The sequence below is a fragment of the Cetorhinus maximus genome, chromosome 21, assembly GCF_964194155.1.
Source record: "Cetorhinus maximus chromosome 21, sCetMax3.hap1.1, whole genome shotgun sequence".
Taxonomy (NCBI): domain Eukaryota; kingdom Metazoa; phylum Chordata; class Chondrichthyes; order Lamniformes; family Cetorhinidae; genus Cetorhinus; species Cetorhinus maximus.
Genome location: NC_135899.1, coordinates 50,473,171 through 50,480,072, shown reverse-complemented (window position 1 = coordinate 50,480,072; position 6,902 = coordinate 50,473,171).

Below are 6,902 nucleotides of genomic sequence, written 5' to 3'. Positions count from 1 at the left end.
ACTGTAGATCATGTACATTTATGGTGGTCAGCTCTTTCTCCTCCCAAACCCATAGGGTGAGTGTTTTGATGTGAGCAAAAGTCCATCAGCTTTGAAGACCTCTACTGGAATACCACCAGGGCCACAGGCTTTGTTGTTTTTCATCTGTTTGATTGCTTGTTGCAGCTCCCGCATTAATGGTGGTTCACCCATGGATCCTAACAGAGGGCACTGGGGGATAGTCTGGAGAGTATCAGCTGTCACTGTAGATTCATGGTTGAGGAGTTATTGAAATATTCTTTCCAGCATTGACAAATGGCATTGTCATCCTTAAGGAGAGAAACACCATCCTGTGAGCGAAGGGGATTTTGTCCATTTGACCTTGGTCTATAAATGGTCCTGGTAGCTTCAAAAAAGCTTCACATGTAATGATGGTCAGCACATTGTTGGATCTTTTGGACTTCTCTTCCCACCACATGTCCCTTATCTTCCAGGTTTGTATTTAGACGTCAGCTTTGAGCTGTTGTAATGCTGCCTTCTTGACGTGTTCTGTCTGGCAAAGAAGACTGCTCATTTTTGTTCCAGCAGGTCACATATTTGAGCATTATTTTTGTTGAAGTCTTGGTGATGACAATGCTCGAACCCAATGGTCTGAGCACAGGAGTCTAGTACAGCTGACTTTATTTGATCCCACTCATCTGGAATGGAGTTGGATGTGTGAAGACTTTCCAGTTTGATTGTGAGCTGCACTTGGAATTCCTCCCTTTGGTCAGACTGCTTTAGGGCTGAGGTATTGACCTTCTTCCTCCAGGACACTAGGGCTCAGATCGCCATCTTGGCATGGTGGAGAAGCTTGTACACTCTGGCGATCCCTTGCGATGCTGTCATAAACTTCTTGCTAATGGTAGGGCCACCCTTGGCAACAAGGAAGGAGGAGGTGCCAGAGAAAGTGCAGTCCAAAATGTCGTCAACGGCAGAGCAGGTGAAGGAAGACTGCATGTCTCAATGGCTGCCAAAGCGAAAGAAGGCTGCAGTGGCAAGGTGGTCCTGGTCATCGTGGTTTGACATGTCACTGAAATCTGATCACTAGCCCATCAAGGCCGTGTGGACAATGATAGTGCTCCAAGTTCTCCAAGTTAAACAAAGTCACGTGCAGGCTTCTACCAGGGCCCATTTGCCAAGTCCCATAGCAATCATCAGGCTCTACCTTGAGTGCTGCTTTCATTCCCAGCACTGCACCTTAGAAGGCTACATAGATCTTGAGGATTAGAGTTCATCAGAATTATACCAGGGCTTAATGTATTAAATTATAACTATAACTTGCATAAAATTGGTGTATTTTCCATTGTCTATAGAAGATTAAAGAGTGACCTAATTCAAGTGTTTAGAATTATAAAAGGATTGACCTAATTCAAGTGTTTAGTATTATAAAAGGATTCATTAGGGTAGCTAAAGAGAAATGATTTATTTGGTAGGGGAATCCAGAGCAAGAAGGCATAATCTTAAAACAAGAGCCAGGCCATTCAGGAGTGAAATCAGGAGGCACATTTTCACGCAAAGGGTGGTGGAAATCTGAAACGCACTCTCCCCACCAGAAGGCTGTGGATACTGGGAGCCAATTGAAACTTTCAAGGCTGAGATTGATAGGTTTTTTTATTGGATATGAGTATCAAGTGTTATGGAGCAAAGGCAGGTAAATGGGATTGAGATACAGAAAGCATTATGATCCAATTGAATGATGGAACAGGTTCGAGGGGTTGAATGGCCTACTCCTGCTCCTGTATTTCATTGCAAGTTTGATGTTAACACTAGGTTCAAGGGGGAACAAGTGTCCCATTCCGCCCAAGGATATTTCCCATCTTGCTCACAAAATTGCCTCACAAATTGAACCTTTATCCAAGTAGTGAATGTGTTAACAGCAAGACCAAGGTTGACAAATTATTAATTTTCAGTGTGAAATGTAATATGTAGTTAAACTATGTAGACAACAATGGTACAAAGAACACACCTGCAAGAACTCCCTTTCTGTCAAACATCATGTATTGTTATCATTTAATGTAATATAGAAATTCATCTAAAATTGTCCTTTTGCTGCAGTTCATACTGGGCATGTGTTTAATTGCAAACTGCCAGACATATGGGTGACAGAAGATTCACCAGAATCAAGAGTCATTAGCACATTGGCTGCAGCTGGCACAAGGAATGCTGCACTGCGGGGAACAGATGACATAAAGACCACAAATAATTTGGCTGGCATAGGGGCAGGTTGCACAGAAATTACAGAGAATGTAATTGGCAGCTTTGGCAAAGTTAATGAGTGGAGGGCAAAATGGCAAAAGAAGTAGGTATGCGAGCCGAGGTTTAGGAAAGTGTGCAATAATGTCAGTCCTGGATCAGTGGATAGTGATCTCGCCTATGATTTAGGAAGTCGGGGAAGTCAAGACCCTCTACAGAGACTTGAGTACAAAATCTAGGCTGCCACTTCAATGCAGCACTGAGGGAGTGCTGCACTGTTGGAGTTGCCATCTTTCGAATGAGATGTTAGACATTCTGTGCCTTCTCGGGGGTGTGAAACATCCCTTGGCACTATTTTGAAGAATAGCAGGGAGATTGTCCCAGCAAACTGGCCAACATTCAGCCCTCAGCCAACATCTAAGAGAGCACATTCATCATATTGCTGTTTGTAGGAACTTGCTTTGTGCAAACTGGCTGCTGTATATCCAACATCACAACAGTGACTGCACCCCAATTTTTTTTTTTGTTGGCTCTAACAAGCTTTGGGAGGTCCTGAGGTTGTGACAGAGGTTTTATAAATGTGAGTCTTTCTTCCTTAAAAACAGAAAAGCCTTTAGCAGCTGAAGTTAAACGTACAATAAAAACTGTCACAAAAATGCGCACGGTTTGTGTTAAATTGTATCATGAGTTGATATTTTCTTCACCTTTAAAGGAAGTGAATATTTGTTTGATTATTTTCTCTTTGTGTGTGAATTTAATGTGAATATATCATGGTTGGACTCTGGAGAGGAAGCCTGAGAACAGCTAGAGGATTGGGATTTATCATTTAGCTCTTTCAAGGAGCCTGCACAGGCACGATGGACCAAATGGCCTCCTTTTGTGCCGTGTGCTCCTATGACAAATGAGAGTGTTGTATAAAAAATTTTTAAAATCTCTATCATGATCCATTGTTGAGAGGCCATTGACCTGAAACATTAACGCCATTTCTCTCTCCCAAGGTGCCATTTGACCCATCTAGTGTTTCCAGTATTTTTGGTTTTATTTCACACTTCAACGTTTGAGGACTCTGGGTCTATACTCGATGGAGTTTAGAAGGATGAGGGGGGATCTGATTGAAACTTACAGAATACTGAAAGGCCTGGATAGAGTGAACGTGGGGAAAATGTTTCCATTAGTAGGAGAGACTAGGACCCGAAGGCACAGCCTCAGAGTAAAGGGAAGACCTTTTAGAACAGAGATGAGGAGAAACTTCTTTAGCCAGAGAGTGGTGAATCAATGGAATTCATTGCCACAGAAGGCTGTGGAGGCCAGGTCATTGAGTGTATTTAAGACCGAGATAGATAGGTTCTTGATTGGTAAGGGGATCAAAGGTTATGGGGAGAAGGTGGGAGAATGGAGTTGAGAAACTTATCAGCCATGATTGAATGGCAGAGCAGACTCGATGGGCTGAATGGCCTAATTTCTGCTCCTATGTCTTATGGTCTTATGGTCTTCAAACATCACTCAGTCAGAAATGCTGAAAAACATTTAGCTGTTTTGCATCTCTAAAGGTGGAATATGAATTTCAGTTATATAATTGTACAGAGCAGTTAGCATCTCTCTTATGAAAATGTCACTGAGATCATCACAGGTACAGTCACATGCAACTGAAAGGCTGTATGAATGCAAAGGGAGGAGACTCACGGGAAAGATTGTTGAGCTCAGCTGGAAGGAGTTTTTTCCATAGCTGTCAAATAAACAGCTGTGCAGATTTGTTTGTGAGATGTAAGGAACCTGAACAACAGTACGAAAACAGCAGGAATATTCACCAGTTTGTTTGGGGATGTGGCGAGGGAGGGAAGGGGAGGTCAGATCCTCAGATATAATCCTCCCACACCTCCACCCTCCTTTAATGTTTAAAAATGAATATGTTAAGCTATCCATTCTGAGATTACTAAAACATCAATATAACTACGAATCTTATTGACCATTTCTGTTCTTCCCCTCTTCACGAGACTGGGAAGAGCTATTCGTTTGAGGTTCTGAGGACAGGGACCATAACCTCAGAAAGCCACTTCTCAGGGAGGAATTACAATGGCTCCTCGATTCTCAGCACCCCAGCCCTCTCTTTCCTGATTATCTGACAGACTTTTTGAAAGACAGTCCATAAATGAGACATTGTGGTGTGACGATATTGTCTTGGGATGTAACACAAAATGGTCATTCTGGCATTGGGCACCCATTAAGCCCCAACATCCCCGCCCCCCCCACCCCCAACCACCCTCAGATCTATTGGGCAGAATTGTCTATATCCGCTGGTGTCGGGCATGTTCAGTGTCGTGAGCGGACAATATGGCGAGAAGGCCAAAATTTGGTTTCACGTCATGAAACCAGTTTGTGATCGTCCGCTCTGCCCACCAATGGTGGGTCGCATTTCCCGCCATCGGATGTCAGGAACCTCATTGTAATACCTCTGCATGCCCATTATAAGCCCAGCCCGCCAGAATCATCTACCCACGGCTGGATCGCCTGCCCACATCGGCAATGTTGCACACCAACGTGTTTCACAACAGTATATCAAAGGAGCGCAGTTGGCGGACTGCACTTTGAGGGGAACTCGGTGGTGAGTGCACAGTAATGTTGCAGAGTGCGCGCCCAGTTCATCTGTTGAGGCACGTTGTGCGGGGGGGGGGGGGGGGGGGGAACACAAGGGCTGCCCTGAGGTTAAGGCATGTTGTGGGGGGATCAAGGGCTGCCCTGCAGTTGAATGCAGCGCACAAGCACGTGTAGGGTCAGAGGGGAGGTGCGGGCAAGGGAAGCGGCCAGGCATTAGGGAAATCTGTATAAAGTGACCATTCCCCTGTGGCTGAGACAGTTCAGCCGCAGCCACATTGATATGATTGGAGTCGGGCCTCTAGCTTATCTGCCCACTCAAGGACCGCAGAGGCACCAAAATGCCACCAAGTGCTTCAAAACTTTTCGCCCCTTGGACAGAGATTGCAAAGTAATGAGCATTTTAGTGGATTGTGGAACAGTTGGATGACTGGGCACATTGTACAATCTCCTCGCTAAAGCTGGCCATGGAGCAGTCACTGGTGGAGGTGCTCACAGCCCCTTGCACTATCTGCATTCCGGTTTGGACCAGTCTCCCCCATGGTTCAAGCTAACAGTGTAGCCTTGCAGTGTGGGTTCGGAGAATGCCTGCACCTGAGCTGAGAGCACAGCATGCAGTCCAATGGGCAAAGCTGCCGCCAATCGGTCAGGTAAAGTGGGGTGGAGGTAGGTGCAGTTTCAGGCAGCCATACAGCGGACTAATCTCTGGCCATCGAAGTGGTGGCCAGCACACTCCAGGATGTGTTAAGGGGCCTTCAGACTTAACCAAGACAGGTCCTTAGTATATCCAAGCTAACCCATGCGTCTCTCTCTCTTTCATCCTGCGGGAGGAGTACATCAGGATCATGCAGCCTGGTGACCTAATTGTATGCCTTGTGGCTTACAGAGAGTGAAGACAACTGAGAAGAGAGCGACTGAGGTGCCTGGCTGCACAGAGGGAGGAGCAGCACCTTCTGGAAGAAGGGGCGGCTGGGGCTCCCGCACATGCTGCCAAAGAGCCACAGTGAGCTGGTCGGTGCCTAGCTAGACCCAGGGACTAAAGACACCACCTTTCATTCCTGCAGATGACTGAGAACCAGTGTCGCCGAAGACTGTGCATGTCTACGGAACTGGTCAGTCACATCTGCCACCTGCTGCAGGATTTGATGCCATGGGGACATGGAGGGCATCCACTGCCAGTGGCCGTGAAAGTGATCACAACGCTCAATTTCTACGTCAGTGGCTCCTTTCAGGACTCCACAGGTGATCTCTGTGGGATATCACAAGCCTCCTACATTCTCAGTCGGTCACAGATTCCTGAGGTTTTCCGGGGTCCACAGAAGCTGCAGGGTTGGCTCCTCGGGGACAAGGGCTACCCGCAGAGGCCGAGGCTGATGACACCCATGCGGTGGCCTCAGACTGCAGCAGAGCGAAGGTATAACGAGGCTTATGCTGCAACTCGCAACTTGGTGGAACAGACCATTGGGATGCTGAAAATGAAGTTCCGGTGCCTGGACCAGTCTGGTGGAGCCCTGCAATACAGTCCACAGAGGGTGTCACGCATCATCATCACCTGCTGTGCCCTTTACAACCTGGCGCTGCAGTGGGGAGAGGACCTGGCTGAGGAGGAGATGGAGGAGCTGGAGGTCGCTTCCAGTGAGGATGCAGATGGGGACGAGGGTGAGGAGGTCCTCGAAGGTGACAATGACAGGGATGAGACCCTCACACTGGCCAGACGAGGCAGGTGTGCTCGGGAAGCCCTTATAGCTGCTAGATTTGTGGAGAATGATGACGACATGCAGTGAGGAGACATCATAAATCCTCACATTGCATCTATGAACGTTTGACTCCAGTCTGGTTTATGGCAACACACATACCCTCTGTAATAATGCTCCTGTCATGGAGATGCAGTGGAGGCCTTAATAGTCGCTTGATTGATGAAGGATGATGACAACATGCAGTGAGGACACTCCATAGATCTTCACATAGCTTCTGAGAATGTCTTGACTCCTGTCTGGCTGAGGGCAACTTGCTTGCACTCTGTGATCAGGGTCATATTATTGAGACGCAGCCGTGAAACTTTAAAAGCATCTGATCCTTTGTCCACCTTCAGCACC